Genomic DNA, 20,486 nt, shown 5'->3' with positions numbered 1-20,486 from the left:
TTACATTTCTGAACTTTATTCCAGTGGAATCTGGGAGTCTGTTTATGGTGTATGTACCTCAGTGTTCAAAATACTGCAATTCAGATGCTTTGGAGAGGATGGAGCATGGTGATTAAGGATAAGGGCCTGGACTAAGACAGCCTGGCTTTTAATCACAGTTCTCTGCTGAGTGTTTGACCTTGGTGAGGTTACTTAATTTTTGCTTCAGTATCCCTGTATATAAAATAATAGTAATGCTAGTATCTGTCTTATAGCATCTTAATGGGAATTGAAGAAGCTTCTGTGGCTCTATACCACATACCACAGTTCTTCTCACACAGTAGGCACTCAGTTAGCCCTGATCATTATTTTTATTATATAACGATAATAATGGACTCCCTGTCATGCTCCTGAGACAGAGCCATACATCATCTGGTCATTAGGTATCTGATAACACGCAGACCACTACCCCTCTCTATTTGATCCTTTTTAAAATTTCTTCTACCCCATCCCATTTCCTTACAGTCTTTGCTTCTCTCAAATCATCGACATATGGGGTATATATAAAATATACAAGTATCTAAGGGTGCCAGGGTGGTTCAGTTGGTTAAGCTTTCGACTCTTGATCTTAGCTCAGGTCTTGATCTGAGGGCCATGAGTTCAAGCCCCATATTGGGCTCCACACTGGGCTTGGAACCTACTTAAAAAAATATACCTGTGTGTGTGTGTGTGTGTGTGTGTGTGTGTGTACACAAGTATCTAAAAAGAGTTTAGACTTCATACCCTTATCAGGTCCCTTTTATCCCTAAGATTTTATAATAGAGAACAGGGAACGTAGATTCCCGTAAACAAAGGCAAGATTCTTTTTAAAATCTTTTTTTTTAAAAAGATTTAAAAACTTTAAAAAAGTTTTTTAAAAAATTATATTTTCATATTTATAGCAAGAAAGACTTCCATATAGAGACATTGAGACTTAAATAGTTACAAGCATGTGCATACCATTTTAGGAGAAGCCCAGATATCTTCATGCATTTGCCTACAAGCTGTTTGTTTTCTTCTCTCTCTTCCAGCTGGAAGTCACTCATCATCCCTTTCAGAAGGAATTGTCAGCATAAACAATGCAGATTACAAAATAAGAAAGTCCAAAACAAGAGCATGTGCGCAAACCTCCCAGGTAAATATGTTTCAAAACTAAATCTTTTCCTTTGTAGCTTTCTGTGTACCCAAAAAGTGATTTTTACCTGTGGTTCTGAAGCATTCTGAATCTGTGGCATGTGAAAGCAGGCCATTTGTGGCAAAGTAGAACTCACTGGCATGATTTCTGGTCCCTCGGGACTACCTAATGTATTTATTATTCAAAGCTATTCAAGGAGGGGAATGTTATACCTGAGCTAAGCTCCTTGACTACTGGAGCATATGAGCTGACATACAAAGTGAGGAAATACAAAAACGGAAATGAGAGACAGAGTGAGTCTGTCATAAAGTCTTAAGTTCCTGGACGATGCATGGGGTTCTAAAAATAAGATTATGGCTCTACTCTCAAGAAGCCTGTGCTAAATCTGAGAATGAAACCAAAGCAACAAGAATACCCAGAGAAGAATTCAATGAGGCTAGCTAGGCCTATAGGATGCACAATAAAAGCTAACGTGATCCAGCTAGTATGCTAAAATCCAATCAGTAATGACAGCTGATATGTATAGAACAGTTACTGTGTGCCAGGAGCCTTTTCATTTTATCCCAATAACACCCCAGCAAGGAAATTACAACTTGTATCCCTTCCTTGTAGACAGGGAAACTCATGCACAGAGAAATTAAATAAGTGCCCAAGTTCACACAAATTCTACAGAATGGAGGTAAGCCATCCCTCCAGCTGTGTTGTCTCTAGAGGCTGCACTCTTACTGGTGATACATTCTTTTTCACTGGGAGGAAGAAGAGAAGGTGGAGAGGAAAGTGGAGAGGAGAAAAGCAAGCCTGAGTTTATGTTCTCCATCTATCTAGCAGTCACACGTAAGGAGATATATATCACAAAAAGCAACATAATTCTCACCAACCAAATGGAGAAGTTAAATTATGGAATAAAATTTTGTCAACACGTAATTATATGAAGGCTGAGAATAGTTATGGAGGCATGAAAAGAAGCTGGGCCACTATCATGCTGAGCAGTAGCCATGGAAGGATGGTACAAAAGGGATAATCTCTTCTTTGCTTCTCCCTTTTCTGGACCAGGTGTTGGGAAATAGGCCTTCAAAATTATGATCAGTGTATATGACCAAGTGGATAGTCCTCACTTTAAGAACGACTGTTTCTTCAGACACAATTGCGTAGCTAGGTCAGGTTCCCCTACCATATACATTCATAGCATCTTTACCCTTTTTACTTATCATAGCTGTCATTCCTTTGTGTAACTTTCTCATTAATTTCCTTCCAGATAAAACTCTTATTCTGTAAGGGTGGGGAGTACTTCAGTTGTTTTAGCTCGACATTAAGTCTCCTGTACATTGATGCATAGTAACTGTGCAGTAAGTATCCCTTCATAGGTTAAAGGGACAGGTTTGATGTTCTGATTTCCAAGTGTAGAGCTTACTAGAAAGAACACTAGTAGACTCTATCATATTTTCAATGATGTGGAAAGATGGCTGACAGGAAGGAAAAAGACAGACAAACCAGAAGAAAACTAACGTAAGAATGAAAAGAACAAAAAAACAGAAACCAAACAGGAACGTTGGACTAAAGCCATGAGCCATCTAGTTAAAGGGATGAATGGCAAGATGTGATTCAGTAGTCTGCACTTCATCGATTTCACATCTGCCTGTTTGTGTATCACGGAGAGTGGTAAGACTGATGTCCAGTCCTGCTGTTTTGACATAGTGATAACAGCTATTCAGCACGTTGTCTATAAAAGGATTAAATTTGACTGTTAATTGATATTTACCTGGGTATATGTAAGCTTACAGATATTATGTATAGACTATCACACATATGAATGATTCTGAAACATAGATCTTAGGAACTAGAGTTCTTATAACCACATTTCTATGGTGTGAAGGCAGTGTAGCCCTGGTGCCTGTGTTTTCTAGGCCTCTGTCAAGTGGCGATAACAAGTTAGTAGGGTAGGGGTGAGAATTTAATTATCTTGTGTATTCATAGCACTAAAAATGAACATATGATGAGAGCCCAATAAGGGGTATAAGCTTTTCAAGTTATAGTGCTGATTGCTCTTGTGTTTTAAGATTGCTTTTGATATTATTGCTTTGGTTGTTAGTATTTAGTAGACCAACAACATCGGCTTTGAAATCAAAATCAAAATTTAAATCTTTTAATCTCTTTCTGAGCTTGAATCTTAACATCTGTGAAATAAGAATGTTGACCTTACAAGATTGTTGTGAGAAATAAATGAGCTTTTGTATATGAACTAATTAGCCTGGTGCCTGTCACAATGGAAGCACACACACATTTTTACGTTTATATTTGTTTGTCTTTATATTCCTAAAAATATTATGTTAATAACAGTATATATGTAGTAAGTAAAATAAAGTATATTCTTTTAAATAATGTATTTTTGCTAGATTCTTGGGCTTTTCTCTGCAGTATTTTGGTTGTTCATTCTCTTTGTTTTCATGGGTGCCTAATGGGCATAATAACTATACAGGAAAACAAACAGACCTCAGAAACTTACCCTTGATGTATATTTTATATTCGAAAATAGACAGAAAAAAACTATTTTACTGTCTTCTGTCTGTCTGCTTCTGTCTCTATAGAGTCAAATGCTATTCTTTTAGAAAACAAAACATATCATTGAATGATTGTCCAAAACAAATGGCTTTCCTTGAACATTAATTGGGAACATTGCTGGCAAGAAAATTCCAACATCAAAATGGCCTACAGTCAGAGACATTTCTTTATTTGTTCCCCTGTTCAGCTGTTCAAAATATGGCCTGTCTGATGCATTTGTATAGAGTTTGTTAGGAATTTTTTTTTTTTTACATTGAGCTAGTGGCCCTTTAGGCAGAGGAATGTGGCTGATAAACAATATTCTATTGGCAGAGTATAAGTCATTTCTCATGACATGAACACCTACTATGAATTAAGCACAATGTTAACTCTATAAATATGAAGTTTATGTGATTTGTGCACATAAGAAATTTTTAATAAAATGGAAAAGACTTGTATGAACAAATAGAGACAATAGAGGCAGGGAGCTCAAGAATAAATAAATTGGTATTATACACTTAAAAGAACATAATATTTCTTGGGGATAGGCAGTCTATTTCTGGAGAAGTTGACTTCTGAGCTGGACTTTGAATATATCATTATTGTGTTTTAGGTGTATACGAAGTGGAAGAAGGACATTGAATGGATGAGAAATATCATGTACAAAAATTCAAAACCTACATGAAATGACATGCTAGGTTTAGACAACTATAAATATTATCAATTGCTCAATTTTAGAGTGTTAAGGTAAGAAGAGAAATAGAAGGAATTAAGACTAAAACAAAAATCAGAAACTTGAAAAGTCTTTGTTTAAGCTATGATAACTGCAAGTCAAGGATAATATTTAAGCAAAAAAAGCAACATTTGCATATGGGTTTATTGTAGTTGTCGTTTCTTACAAAATGTTACCTGTTTTTTAAAAACAGTTTTATTGAGTTTTTCACATAAATAGAAAAAGCAACCTGAAAATTCATATGGAGACACAAAGGACCCTGAATAGTCAAAGCAACCTTGATCAAGAAGAACAAAGCTAGATGCACCACACTTTCTGACTTCAAATTATATTATAAAGCTACAGGCTACAGTAATCAAAACAGCGTGGTACTGGCATAAAAACAGATAAATAGACCAATGGAACAGAATAGAAAATGCAGAATAAACCTATGCATTTATAGTCAACTGATCCTGAACAAGTAAAACACACAATGCTGAACGGATAGTCTTTTCAACAGATGGTGTTAGGAAAACTAGATATCCATATGCGAAAAAATGAAATTGGACCTGTCTCAACATCAAATACAACTTAAAATGGATTAAAGGATTAAGTATAAGACCTGAAACCATAAAACTCCTCATGGGGGGTGGGAAACACAGGGAAAATCTTAACATTGGTTTTGGCAATAATTTCTTAGATATGACACTAAAAGCACAAGCAACAAAAGCAAAAAGAGACAAGTAGGATTACATTAAAGTAAAAAGCTGCTGCAGAGAAAGAAAACAACACAATGAAAAGGCAACCTCTGGATTGGGAACAAGTATTTGTAAACCATGTATCCAATAAGTGATTCATATCCAAACTATATAAGGAATTCATACAACTCCACACCACAAAAACAAATAATCTGATTAAAAATGGGCAAAGTACTTAAACAGACACTTTCAAAATAAGAAGTTCAAATGGCTAGTGGATAAATGAAAAAGTGCTGACCATTTCTAATCATCAGGGAAATGAAAATCAAAACCACAGTGAGGTAGCCCTTCACATCTGTTAGGATGACTATTATCAAAAAGACGAAAAATACTAGTGGTGGGGAGGAGCCCGAGAAGGGGATCTCTCGTGCACTGCTTGTGGGAATACAGAGTAGTAGAGCCACTGCAGAAAACCGTATGGAGATTCCTCAAAAAACGAAAAATAGAACTATTATATGATCTAGTAATCCCACTTCTGGGTGCATATCCAAAAGGAACTGAAATCAAGATGATAAAGAGGTATTTGCACTCCCACATTCATCAGAACATGATTCATAACAGCCAAGATGTGGAAATAACCTAAATGTCCTTTAACAGATGAGCGGATAAAGAAAATGTGGTATTATATACAAAGGAATGTTATTCAGTCCTAAAAAGGAGGGCAATACTGTATTTGTGATAACATGGATGCATCTAGAGGGCATTAATACGAAGTGAAATAAGTCAGAGAAAGACAAATACTGTATGATTCCTCTTGAATGTAGAATCTTGAAAAAAACAACCTCATAGAAACAGAGAACAGATTGATGTTGCCTAGGGCTTGGGAGAGGGGAAATGGGGTAATGTTGGCCAAAGGGTACAAAGTTTTAGTTGGGCAAGATTTAGTTCTAGAGATCTCATGTACAGCATATACAGCATGTAACAATAGTTATGAAAACTGTGTTTTGTACGTGAGATCTGCCAAGAGGATAGATCTTAAGTTAAATATCATACACACACACACACACACACACAATCACACAAACACAGAAAACTATGGATATGTTAATTGATTTGATTATAGAGATCCTTTCATAATTGATATGTAAGTCATACAGGTTTATTGGTGTTCAGATTTTTGGTTTTTGTTTTGTTCTTTTGCTTGTTTTCATTGAGCTAGGAATTAAAACTGAAGCTTTTTGAAAAATTTCCTCCTGGTTTAATGCATAGCTCTTTATCAAAAAACCATCCTTAGTTTCTTTCTATACATTGTCTAATAGGGAAAACACAAATTTCCCAAGGAAAAGCTGATATATAGCAGTGGTTAAAAACAAAGACTTTGGAGACTGGCTAATGTGGATTTTGTCACACACACAGGTTAATTCACCTACTCAATCTTATAAAAGGGGAAGGGGTGTCTTAATCCATTCAAGCTGCTTAGTAAAACTGCCATAGACTGAATGGCTGATACACAACAGATCTTTTTTTTTTCACAGTTCTGAAGGTTGGGGAGTCCAAGATTAAGGTGCCAGCAGATTTGGCATCTGGTGAGAGCCTGCTTCCTGGTTTGTAGAAGGCCATCTTTTTTCACTGTGTTCGGTCTGCGTAGTGGAAGAGGTAAGGAACCCCCTGAGGTATCTTTTACAAGAGCACTTGTCCCGTTTATGAGTGCTCTGCCCTCTTGACTTAGTAACTTCCCAAAGCCCCCACCTCCAAACAACATCATTTTGGGGATTAGGTTTCAACTTCCGAATTTGGGGGGTGGGAGCACAAATGTTCAGTCTAGTAGTAATTATCTCCTCCTACACCATGTCTAAATCTTTCTCATCACTCAGGTCTCACCTTCTCAGAGAAAACTTCCTAACCACTGTACATATTTACTCTCTGCCTCTCACCCTGAGCTGGCTTCATGGGCACGTGACCAGACCTCACATTTAGAAGGATCCTATACCTGGAAGTCAGTGTTCTGCCCTTGCCAACTTGAAATTCCTAGTAATTTTACTTTTGAATTTCTATTTTATAAGTGAAATCCAATGGGACAATGGAGCATGTAACCAGGCTTGGAACTTTGGCTCACACATAGTATTGCCTCACAGCAACGCCCTGGGATGAGTTCTTGACCGCATGCCTCCCTGCCCCGTGTTACCTGCACCCACCCAGCCTCCTTTTCTCTCCTACTCATGATTGCTTTCATTCTCTGCTCTGGCAGGGACATGGGCATGGGCACAGCATGTCAGGGTTGGGCATATTGCCCTATGACATCTTAGGTTAGGACATGATAGTGACCATTCTCACTCTAGGCTGCAGCACAATGTTGTGTCTGGCAGGTCATTGACCAGAAATTGCATCTCATCAGGGAAAAGTCTTTTGCCTATCCCCAGTCCAGTTACCACGTATGTCCTGGCATGGTGGTTTAAAGATCTCTAGCGGGTGATCATCTGTTGCTGGTTGCAGTGGCAAGCCTGCAGGAAGGGGATAAACCAGACCCCACTTCTCCATATCCTGTACCTGGCCAGGGCACAGTATGTCAGTTCACTAGCTGATGGATGGAGAACCAGGTACCTGCAGGATTCCTTTCATGTGGCAGGGCCAATCAGCACCTCTGAGAGTCTGCACTCACCCTCAGGTATCCCTGTGTCCAGGAGCACTCTCTCAGCCAGTTCTATTCTTGCATGATTCTCTCTTCCTCGTTCCCATTTTCTTGAGTCTGATGTGTGTTTGTCCTATCTGGTGAGCTTGAGACACCCTCCAGGGATGAGCCATGAGATAAGAATTGAGTAATTTAATTTTAGCACATGGAATCAAATGAGGTATAAAAAAAACAACAAGTAACATGTATCAATCCAATATTACAAATTAAGGTTCTACTGAAGTAGAATCTACATCCATTTGTCAAATACCTAATATTGCATAACCATCAGAATGTTTGGTATAAATTAGGCATTTAAGAAATATGTATTGAATGGATGAATGAATGAATGACCAAATGAATGAACATAGGTTTATGTAAGGATTAAATGAGAAAATGTATGTTAAAAAATTAGCATAGTGCCTGGCATGTAGGGCTCCAATTGGTGGTTGTGGACATAATAGCAATGATGGTAATGAAAGTGATGATGATGATGGTACTCCTCCACCTGATACAATTTATTTTCTATAAAATTACTTTTCTTAAAATACAATTTAATCATTGTTGTAAGATATGACTTATTCTTTCCTTCTCTCATGCTCTGTGGCTTTGCCCCATATATTCTTCTTCTGATAGAAATGTGATTCATCATTCCCTCTCATCCTATAACTTATTCTTAACATTTGTTTCCTCAACTTATAGTTCAAAAATTAGCTAAAATATTACATACTCCAGGAGATCTGTCTGGACATTTTTGACTAGGTCATACCCACCTGTCTGGCCCTTATCCTGTACCACTCCTTTGTAGTACATATCAGTGCTGTGATTTATGTCTTTGTGATTTTTGCATAGTTCTAATTATCTCTCAAGTTCACTGTATGTTCTGCCTGGATAGGGCTTACTTTTTTTTTTTTTTAATAATAAGCATTTATTTTTCATAGCTCTGGAGACTGGGAAGTCCAAGACAGATTCGGGGTCTGATGTGGACCAGCTTCCTTGTTCAGAGATGGCTGTTTTGGGGTCTGTTTTATAAGGGCCCTAACCTCTTCATGAGAACTTCACCCTCATGATGTGATCAAAAAGGTCCCTTCCCCTAATACCATCACACTGGGGGTGAGGATTTCAACTTCTGAATTTTGGGATACAGGGCCTACGTTTTTGCTTAACATGATATTCCAACACATTGTTCAGATCCTGGCACATAGTTGCCATTAACACACATTTATTGCATGAATTCTTTTATTGAAGATGTTAAAAAAAATACAGTGGTTGCAGCAAATGAAGATGGTGGGGGATTAATGGAAAGAAGCATTATTCTAAGTAGTAGAAACATTTCCTGTCTCTTTATTCCCAATAGATTCTCTTTATTGCTTCTTAGTCAACCCCTTTTTGAATTCTTTTGATGCCTATTCAAGCCTGTGTGTGTATTTACTTGTTTGTTCTTCATGTAGTTCCTTTCTCCCAAAGAACCCCCCCTGGTGGCTCTGACAATTCAAGAGAGGATATTCATTCTTTGAGCTTGCAGAGCTCTGCAATATAGCCTCAGGTAAAACAGTTCAAAGAGCCCAAAAGGAAAGTAAAAAGAGCCAACAGAACACCTACCATGATGCCATCTTTTCCCTTGGTGTTTACCTTTCCTGCATTTCTGGTTCCTGCTAAGTTGCCTGAGTTGGAATTCACCCTCAAAAACTTGAAGATATTGTAGAACAGGTGCATTCATGTTTGTAGGTCTTGAAGTTTTTACAATATGAATGGACCCTTCTTTAAGATAAAAAATGCAAAATCATGAATTCAAATCTCTATGAAATACAGTATTTATTTAGAATGAGTAAAGAAATCACAACAGAAATTAGCCAAAAGGATTACAAATATAACACAATGCAAAAGAATAGGGTATTTTAAAAAATTAATTCCTTGAAACAGTTCGATAATACTTTGGTTGCCTAAATTATTTGGCGTCATAATCTTACGATTATTTTCTCTTATAGGGTGAGTAGAAAGTTAATTTCAGTCTTCTTTAAAGGAAATTTGATGGTTTTTTATTTTTCTTGCATTGCCAAATATATTCTTGATGGAATAAAAAGTGTAGTTTGACTAGGCTTCGATGAGAACAAAATCCTTTTTTTTTTTTTTTAAATTCCAGGCGTGTGTTAGAAAAATGTTCCATTGGTAAGCTTTAAATTTCAAATATCTTTCAGATATCTTTATCACATAATTCTGGTGCTGGGGGCCAAAGCACATATCTGTATCATGATACCACACCCATCAGTGTGGTTCTACGGTCAGTGGGAGGAGAGGTAAACCTTTAGAAATCCCTACATTGAGACAACTAACAATAACTGTCACACCCAAAGCAACTGAACCAGATAAATATATTCTGCTAAATCCACATAGTCCCAACAGAGTCTCCAGGTAGCTCCATTTCAGATCCCAAAAATGTCCACAGGGCATCTCAATTCTAACCCAGGGGATAAGTGAGACACTTTGAGAAGGAAAGAAATGATGGTCTTGACTAGGGTTAAAATGTCTTACTTTGCAAATTTTATAAAAACATGACCATGTGACTACAGTGCTGGGCTCACTGTAGAGAACGGGCACCTGCAGATGAGAAGCCCTGAAATATAAGCTTCATTCCCTTTTTGGTAAACATATCTCTGCTTCCTACACAAACTTCTCTCAGCAAATGTCATTTAGTTGTGATGACCTTCTCTACAAGGCATTGAGATAATACTTTATCAGGGACATAGGAGGGGTGCAATATGGTTGTCATGTTGCCCTTCAAAGGAGAGTTATTGAATCAAGGTGCTGACTTAGATCCTAAATAGTATTCGATTCTAGACCATGCTGGAGGGAAAATAGAAAGAATAATTGTTTTCATGCCTCTCATTGAAAACTTTTATTGACTCTTTACTATGCGTGAGACACTGTGTCAGGTGCTTACATGCAGTACTTCATTGGCTGTTTATAATGTCTCTGTGAGGGTATCTGTATTTAGTTTCACTGAATAGGCAAGAATGCTGAAATAGACAAATTAAGTTAACTGTCCCAAGGACAAGCTGGTGGAACTGGCATTTTCACTGTGGAGATCTGATTCCAATACTGGCATTCTTAGCCACTCTATTCTACTGCTTCGTGGTTTTCCATCCATTCCTCAATACATGGAAAAGGAATATACTTATCTCCCTATAAGGTTTGGAATGAAACCAGGTTTATTTATTTATTTATTTATTTTTAAAGATTCTATTTATTTATTTGACAGAGAGACACAGTGAGAGAGGGAACACAAGCAGGGGGAGTGGGAGAGAGAGAAGCAGGCTTCCCACCGAGCAGGGAGCCCGATGTGGGACTCGATCCCAGGACCCTGGGATCATGACCTGAGCTGAAGGCAGACGCTTAACAACTGAGCCACCTAGGCGTCCCTGGAATGAAACCAAGTTTAATTTCAGTCTCCTTTAAATATTATTAGTTGAATGAGCCAGTTGCTTTTTTGCTTTTGAATTTTTTGCTTCTCATCTGTAGAATGAATATTTTCAAGTACCTCCTTTATGACACTTTTTTGAGGAATGATTGAGATAATGCATGAGACAACTTTCAGCTCATTGGTCAAGTTATTTGTTTGAACTTTAGATTCTTTACATGGCAGCTGTTTGGCCTTAAGCAACTCCATTTCTTTTACCTGCAAGATGAGATTGCATCATTTATCTCCACTGGTGAGAGGATAAAATGAAAAACAAAGGTGAAAGTGATACATCAGTCCTGACTTGCATAATGCAAAATGTGTGCTACTAAGATTTTCCACTGTCTACTGTAGAAACCATAATTATTTCCATATTTTCAGTTGATAGCAATTATGGCTATTAAGTTTATGAGCATAAGATGTTTGAAAAATCAAATAAGGCTTGAGCCTGTGTCCATCTAGGAGGAGGGTGAGGAGATAGGAGGTTTGGGCTTGTCTAATCAATCGAAACTAAATTCCTAATGGTGCAAGTTGTTTCTGATTTTGACATTCTGTTCCCATAGCTGGTGACAATGGAACCTAGGTGAACCACTAGGTCACTTCTGTTAGAATTTTTATGTTCTCACGAAGAAAGAATCTGCCTAGAGTTCAGAAGAAAAAATTTAGAGAGTAGACAATAAAAGAATAAAACACAGTTGTTTGTGTACTAAATGTAACTGCATTTCAGACATCTTCTCCAGATTATCTGTTTCTTTTTTGTAATGAGGATGACATTTTCTTTGGTGTTGCTTTAAAAATGTGGGCTGCAAACACGGAGGAAGGAAAGAGGCAATTCTTCTATAGTACATTCAAGTGCATTACATTAATCAATTTTGCATGTCTTTACTGAACCTCATTCATTCAATTCACATGTCTTCCCGGGACCACAATTTACTATGAAAGCCGTGTCTCTCCCTCCACTTTAATTTGGACCAAGCCCAGATGAAACCGTGAAAAAGCAAGATACAAAGAAAGATGGACGTGGCTATTACACGGAGACAGGAAGCAAAACGACCTCTCAGATGTTTCCAACTGAGGACATGACATTTTCAGAAGAGTCAAAAAAAATTGCAAAGTCACCTCTTCCATTTTTCCACCCATTTCCCATTGGTATATTGATGACTGATTATAAGAAAAAGGCAGGATAAAGTCGCACTAGGGAACAGTAATTCACTTTGGGTGATTATCAGAAAGGACTAATGGGGAAGTTTCCAAGATGCCAGTGTACACAGGGTATTGTTGTGGTAAGATTAATGAGGCAGGGGAGACATACCCTTCAAGTAGCTGACAGTTGCCACGTGCTCTGACATTTTACCGTGTGGCCACAGTCTCTTAAACCTCACATGCTGTACTCCACTGTAAGATCGGAAAGGCAAATGAGGACAAGAGCAGAAGTTCATTCTTCTTGTGAATTCACGTTTTTCCTTGTTGAGCTTGTGGATCTCTCTTTGCTGCTGCTAATATCGCTTGGCCTTCTTGCTGATTCTGTGGTCAGCCAAGCTCCCCAGTAAAGGTTTTCAGTTCTGCGAATGTTTCCCAAACCACAGAGGCTCTGTATGGTTAAGCCCCTTTCTGGGGTTTAATATGGCTTCTGGGTTTCTCCCGACTGTCCTCAAGTGTTTAACCTGATTTAGTTTTTTTTTTTTCCCTAAAACTTACGAATCTATCCTTTGATTATTCACTCATGTATCATCTTTCCCTGTCCTCCAAGCCTAGCATCGAACCACAGTACTGTTGATTGCCTCTTCCTTCCTGTGGTCACCTAGACAGACATACACATGTGCCTTTTTTTTTTTAAGACGTGATTAATAAGAGAAAGTAGAAGGACACTCACAAAATTATAATGTAAGGAAGTAAATATTTCAGAGTTCTATGAAGTTATCACAGTCGTTATCCCCAGACTCTGATTTCTAACTGACCACTATATAATAGATGGAAATTTCTTTTGACTGTGCTTTGGTCTGACCACACATTTCTCTCTCCTACTATGGTATTCTAATAACCCTTAAAATGACTGTGTCTCATGTGAGCATGCAGCATAGCACAGAACCAGGTGCTTCCATATTCAAGTGGCCAGTTTGCGTGACTGTTGAACACCACAGCCTGGGTTACATTTCACTTACCACTCATCCCACCTGAGTGACTCTCACTTGCCTCCCTTTAGATCATTTTTCCTTAGATCCTGGGTCCCAACTTTTAGGATCTTAAAGCTGGTGATTGGATAGATCAGCAATTGGATTATTGCTATGACCTGATGTCCATGTCCCTTTCTCTTCCAGTTCTAGTGATGGGATCCCTGCCACTTCTCTCCGTTCCTCTTTCTAGTATTGCCCTCTGCTGTTAGGGTCATTTCCTGCCCTCTCAGGTTTATACTCCCCAGAGCATTTCACCCATGCTATAGGAAGTCCCCTGTATCCCTGGAGCCATATATGTCTATGAAATCTCATTGGATGATTGGGTATCCTTTTTGACCCCTTCCTATATGTCTCATTCCACTGCTTGTACAGCATGTAGACTTGTCTGTAAATATGGCTTCAGTTCAGATATAGGCATGTTTGTCATTAGAGGAAAAATAAATTTTGATTCACATGAACGTGTCTGGAATGGGGAAGTAAATACCTGTAAGGATCTGTTCTCGGGATCCTCCCAACTATTATTTGTTGGAGCCCTATGCCCCAGCCCTTCATAGATTACCACTAAGTATGTCTGCACTTCTAGGTTCTGCTTTGCTCTATGGTTCCGTGAATGCCAGAACTGGAACAAGAGTAATCATAATTGGCATTTTTTTGAATATTACCCATGTCAGGCGTGATACTAATGCTTTACAAACATGGTATCTTTTAATTCATCATAGATGAGAAAACTGAGGCTCAGAGGTTAATTTACCCAAGGTGGCAAGGTGATTAAGTGACAGAGCCAGCTTTCAAAAGCACATCTTTATAATTCTCAAGGTCCTTGCTCTTAATCTTAATGTCAAAGCTGTATTAGAAATGCTTGCCCTACTGCATTGAGGTCTTTAAGTAGAGACCTACTTATTTGAACCCAAACCTAAAGAGCATGGGGGGAAAGTCACTGCTGAATGCCCATCACCTAAAGCAGTGCCTAGAACATCACAAATGCTCCATACATATTTATTGAGTAAATGAAATCTATGGTAGTCTGTGATTAGAATAGAACTGGAATCAAATGTAGGAAACTTCAAATCTGCCAGTTTTCTGTTAATCCCTTAACAATCAAGTGTGGTCTCTGGACCAGTTGGCATGGCTTCTCTGGGAAAAAAAAAAAAGTTTGTTAAAAATACTGACCCTTTGGCCTCACTCCAGAGGCAGGGAATTAGCATCTGTGTTTTTACAAGATCCCCTTAATGATTTGTATGCAAATTAGTTTGGAACAGGACTGGCCTAATTTTAGTCCCAGTTCATTGAGGCAGAATGGCTTTGAATGTCCCCTAACTTATGTATGAGACTTCCGTTATTTTCACTCTGCTGTTGGAGCAGCCTCTCTAGGATAAAGACATTGCTTTCCACGACCAGAGCCCACTTACAGTCCTTTATAAATAAAGGTACAGTTGGAAAAGTTGGAAAAGGTACAGTTGTCTTCCTCTGAAAATGAGAGTTTTGGGGCGCCTGGGTGGCTCAGTCGTTAAGCATCTGCCTTCGGCTCGGGTCATGATCCCAGGGTCCTGGGATCGAGCCCCACATCGGGCTCTCTGTTCAGCCGAAAGCCTGCTTCTCCCTCTCCCACTCCCCCTGCTTGTGTTCCCTCTCTCGCTGTGTCTCTCTCTGTCAAAAAATAAATAAAATGTTTAAAAAAAGAATGAGAGTTCTGTACTTTGTGAGGTTTAGCTTAAAAACTAATCTGCAGTCTTCTGCCCCTGGCAGTATTGGAGAGAGATATCATGACAAATGCTAAATGCGCATCAACAGGTGATTTCTCCGCTGAAGCTGTATTCCCTCTGCCCTGCCCCACCAGTAACACAATGGAATCATCACCTACAAGTGAGTGATGATGGTGTGTTGAGAAAGGAAAGAACTGGTGTAAAGAAACTTAGGAAGTATTTTTTTTTAATGATTTGGAAACATAAAAACTTTATGAAATCTTTCTCTCAGGCTGAGGTCTTTTTAAAAAAAATCATGAAAAATAAAAAGCCATATAACCAATATTGAAATCTAATATTTTACTATCCACACAGCTCCTTTCCTTGGAATCCTTATTTATATTGCCTGAGAGATTTAGAGAAGAGTGGTAAAGGATGTGTGCTTATGGAAAGGGGTAGTCTTTTCATTTACTTTCTTTTTTTTTTTTAAGATTTTATTTATTTATTCATGAGAGAGAGAGAGACAGGGAAAGGGAGAAGCAGGCTTCCTAAGGAGCAGGGAGTTGGATGCAGGACTCCATCCCGGGACCCTGGGATCATGACCTGAGCTGAAAGCAGACACTTAACTGTCTGAGCCACGCAGGCACCCTTACTTTCTTTCTTTTTTTTTTTTTTAAGATTTTATTTATTTATTTGAGAGAGAGAGAACACAAGCAGGGGGAGCAGCAGACAGAGGGAGAGAGAGAAGCCGACTCTCCACTGAGCAGAGAGTGTGATGCCTGGGGTCACGACCTGAGCTGAAAGCAGACGCTTAACCAGCTGAGCCATCCAGGCGCCCCTCATTTACTATCTAATTATGTAACTAATGAGCTTAAAAGAAATGATTACTTAAGTTGTGTTCAGTCTCCACACTTTTAAGAAAAAATAAGTTCATTCAGAGTCATCAGTAGAACACACAAAGCTAGCTAGTGTGATCATGGGCTGAAACAAAAGTAGTTAAATTTTCCTGTTTTAGTGCTCAATTGCTAATTGCTATTTGCTGTTTGCTATTGCTAATTGCTCTTGCTAGACCAAAAATAGTATATTCAGTTCTGGTTGTAAGGCTTAAAAATATGGACAAATTGGAATTTTTTCAGTGATGAGTCAAGATGGTGAAGAGAAAATTGGGGGATGATAGAAGGAACTGAGTGTATTTCACATGGAGGAGACATTCCAAAGAGAAGATGACTGCCCAACATAAATACAGAAGGAGTGATTAGAGATCCTGTGAGTGGCTTCATGCAATAGAAAGGCAGTCTGGTTGGAAGAAATTTGTCTGTAGTGGTTAGAACTATCCAAGAAAACCTTGCTATAGGAAATTTTAGTGAGTGACAAAATAAATGGGAGCAAGCATACTGTGATGCTGAGGAAAGGGTTGGTCAGGAATTGAATCTCATTTATCTTTGCATCCAGGGCTTGCTATTCACTGGATGGCCAGGAAATGTGTAAATTCAAACCAATTATTTTTTGCCTCAACTGGCCCTCGTGTCTGACCCCAGTAGCAGTTCATCCCACAAATTTCAGAGATGACCAAAGAGAGGCTCATCCCCAAATTTTGCTAATGGACTCAGGTTCTTTAGCATTTCACCTTCCTTTTCTCTAGATGTGCAGTGTTTCTCACGTTCCATGATTATATTACATTATTATGATTTTCACCATATCTGCACAAAGTCTATTTATTTTCCTTTAAACTGACTTTTAGTGTAAATAAATGTATCCTTAAAGGACACTTTACTACACAGGAGAAATTAACAAGTGTTAATAGAGTGCTAAAGACATGTTAACATGGAACAGAGACTTCTTTATTAATGTAATTAGAAGGAATGGGAAAAGAAATAACTTTCTCAGCAATTCAATGACATTTGGTTCCAATATCTGTCTACCATTTAAAATAAATTTTTTAAAATTTTTTTAAAGATTTTATTTATTTATTCATGAGAGACATAGAGAGAGAGAGAGAGAGGCAGAGGGAGAAGCAGGCTCCCAAGGAGCAGGGAGCCCGATGCGGGACTCGATCCCAGGACCCTGGGATCATGACCTGAGCCAAAGGCAGACGCTTAACCATCTGAGCCACCCAGGCGCCCTTATTTAAAATAATTTTGAGTATTACCCACACTTTCAGTGATATGGTCAATGTCTAGGGTCTTAGGTTTTTGATACCAATTGAGCTGAAATCTTCGGATTTAGGATCTAGTGCACAAAATTTTTTGCTCTGATGTATATTCTGTCGTTTTTCCCTTTTATATCAAACTTCTCTAGTATTATCCTCTACCTATATTGGGCATCCATTTGCTTCATGCTCTTTATTGCAATATAGGCATACCTCAGAGATAATACAGGTTTGGTTCCGGACCACTACAGTTAAGCAAATATGGTGATAAAGCGAGTGAGATGAATTTTTTTGTTTCCCAGTACATATAAAATTTATGTTCACACTCTACTGTGCAATAACATTAAGTGTCTAGAAAAACAATGTACATGACCTTACTTAAAAAAAAATACTCCTTTCCAAAGAGCTGACAAGATGACGGAAGTGGAGCCGAAGAAGAAGCACACCTTCTACAAGTTCACTTACCATGGTGTGGACCTTGAACAGCTGCTGGACATGTCCTATGAGCAGTTGATACAGCTGTCTGGTGCCCGGCAGCGGCAGAGGCTGAACCTGAGTTTGCAGAGGAAACAGCACTCACTGCTAAAGCACCTGCATAAAGCCAAGAAGGAGGCTTCCCTGATGGAGAAGCCCAAGGTGGCAAAAATACACCTGCAAGACATGATCATCCAGCCTGGTGGTTGGGGGCAGCATGGTGGGCAGCATTGTGGGTGTCTACAAGGGAAAGACCTTCAACCAGGGCGAGTTCTCCATCACCTATAAGCCTATGGAGCACGACAGGCCCCGCATGGGGCCACTCACTCCTCCCACTTCATTCCTCTCAAGTAACCTGTTCAGCCAATAAAGGCACAGCCTTCTCTAAAGATAAAAATACTTTATTGATAAAAAGTGCTAACCATTATCAGAGCTTTCAGCATGTCCTAATCTTTTTGTTGATGGAAGGTCTTGCCTCCATGTTGATGGCTGCTGACTGATCAGGGTGGTGGTTGATGAAGTTTGGGGTGGCTGAAGCAATTTCTTTAAAAAGACAACAGTGGAATTCATCCCATTGATCAACTCTTCCTTTCATGAATGATTTCTCTGTAGCATGTGATGCTGTTTGGTAGCATTTTATCCACAGTAGAACTTGTTTCAAAATTGGAGTTAGTCCTCTCAAACCCTGCCACTGCTTTATCAACTAAGTTTATGGAATATTCTAGATCCATTGTTGTCATTTCAACAGTCTTCAGAGCATCTTCACCAGGAGTAGATTCCATCTCAACAAACAAACAAACAAACCAAAAAAACACACACACTTTTTTGCTCATCCATGAGGAACAACTTCTCATCCTTTAAAGTTTTATCATGAGATTACAGCAATTCAGTCCCATCTTCAGGCTCCACTTCTAATCCTGGTTCTCTTACTATTTCCACCATAACTGTATTCAGAACACATACAAAATTTATCAACTAAATTTGCCATTTTATAAGGCATGGTTTTTGGTGCCCCCAAACAATTATAATAGTAACATCAGAGATCACTGGCCACAGATTACTGTAACAAATATAATAATGAAAAAGTTTGAGATACTGTGAGAATTACCAAAATGTGACACAGAGACATAAAGTGAGTAAATGCTATTGAAAAAATGATGCTGTTAGACTTGTTCAATGCAGGGTTGCCACAAACCTTTAATTTGTAAAAAACACAATATGTATGAAATGCAATGAAGCAAAATGCAATAAAAGGAGATATGCTTACATATGATTTGAACTGATGACTCTTTTTTTTTTTTCCTTGAGTATTTCTATTATGAAATCCTCTGAACTCTTAATTTATCTGTGTGGCAGCTTTTATTTCCCAGGGTCCCCAACATTTCATTCCTCTTGAGCCATAATATTGATGACAAATCCTAAGATTCTATTTTTAATACTTATCTGCTTTCTCTAGATAAACTCTGACTAGTTACCAGTAATAAAAAGGTTTGGTAAGAATGGTATTAAAGGGAATCTGTTTTAATACATCCAGGAACAGAAACATCATTGAAAATGTAAATTCCATTCCTATGTGAGCCTTATTTTTGGAGTCATGTGCTGTATGTGAGAAAAAGCAGAATGATTAATGGCAGGGTCTTGCATGCAGAGGGGGATCAATTCTTTGCACTGAGCATCCTAGTGATAAATGCTAAATCTGACATGTGTCTGTGATTTTATCCCATTATCGTTGGCATTCTGTAACTTCCAGAAGCTGTGTGATATTCCATAAAGAACATAGGCCTTTGAATATGACAAATCTGAGTATGACTCTAAATTCCCTGCTAATTAACTGTGAGGCTCTGGGCTAGTCATTGAATCATTCCAAGCTTTATTTGCTTTCTCAGAATATTGAAATAAAAATGTCTTCATGCATGATCATGTGGCATCTCAACATTTGTGCCTTTGAAATGAACCTGGTATAATACTTGTGGGGGTTACATAGTAGGTCTACATCCCTGCATGTCTCAGAGTGGTACACAAAAAGACTAACATAAAGGATCTTGGAAGGATATTGTCAAATAGTAAAGGACTCACTCTGTAGGAAGAAGAAAGAAAGGAATCTCAGAAAATTAACTCTACTTGAAAAGTGAAGTTGCTTTTCATCAACTCGAAATGTGAAAATACACTAGACTTATCATCAGGGCTGTTGTAGGAATACCATTATCTAAATAACCAGTGTAAACTTTATTACAGAAATCATATCCTCCAAACAGAGAACCATATTATTTTTTCCTCTTTTTATTACTAAAGTTTTCATTTCTTGATGTTATTTAGCAATATCTAATTCTTAAGAAAACAAGTAAAAAAGGAGATAGAATATGAATTATATTCAGCCTTTTAAAATGTGCATGCATGAGCTCACAACACACACACACACACACACACACACACACACACACACACACACACACACAACCTGCAAGAATGCTTCTTGATATTCTATGATGGTTAAGAAAAATGAATGTGTTTGGGAAGTACTGTTCAGTAGTTTAGAAAGAGGGATTTAAGATGGGTTTAAACAAGGTGATAAAGACCTTTCAGCCCTTTTACCTCTTGTTTTATATAGTTTCATTTTTTAATAATCATTTTTTTTGCCTCAACAGTATACCCTAGGTAGATATCTACATGTTTGACATAAAGAAACAATGTCATTTTTCTGTTCTAAAAAATTCCCAGTATAATAATAAGTGCAAATAACTTCTCACCTACTACAAATATCTGTGTCAAAAGGAAGGAGAA

At 38.2% G+C, this 20,486-nt stretch overlaps 1 pseudogene; it reads left to right on the top strand.

Annotated features, from left to right (window-relative positions):
- Positions 1-18,059, top strand: part of LOC113936363 — a 160,469-nt pseudogene extending 142,410 nt beyond the window's left edge.
- The last annotated feature ends 2,427 nt before the right edge of the window (positions 18,060-20,486 follow it).

The sequence above is a fragment of the Zalophus californianus genome, chromosome 17 (assembly GCF_009762305.2).
Source record: "Zalophus californianus isolate mZalCal1 chromosome 17, mZalCal1.pri.v2, whole genome shotgun sequence".
NCBI lineage: Eukaryota > Metazoa > Chordata > Mammalia > Carnivora > Otariidae > Zalophus > Zalophus californianus.
This window is presented reverse-complemented; position numbering and strand designations above follow the sequence as displayed.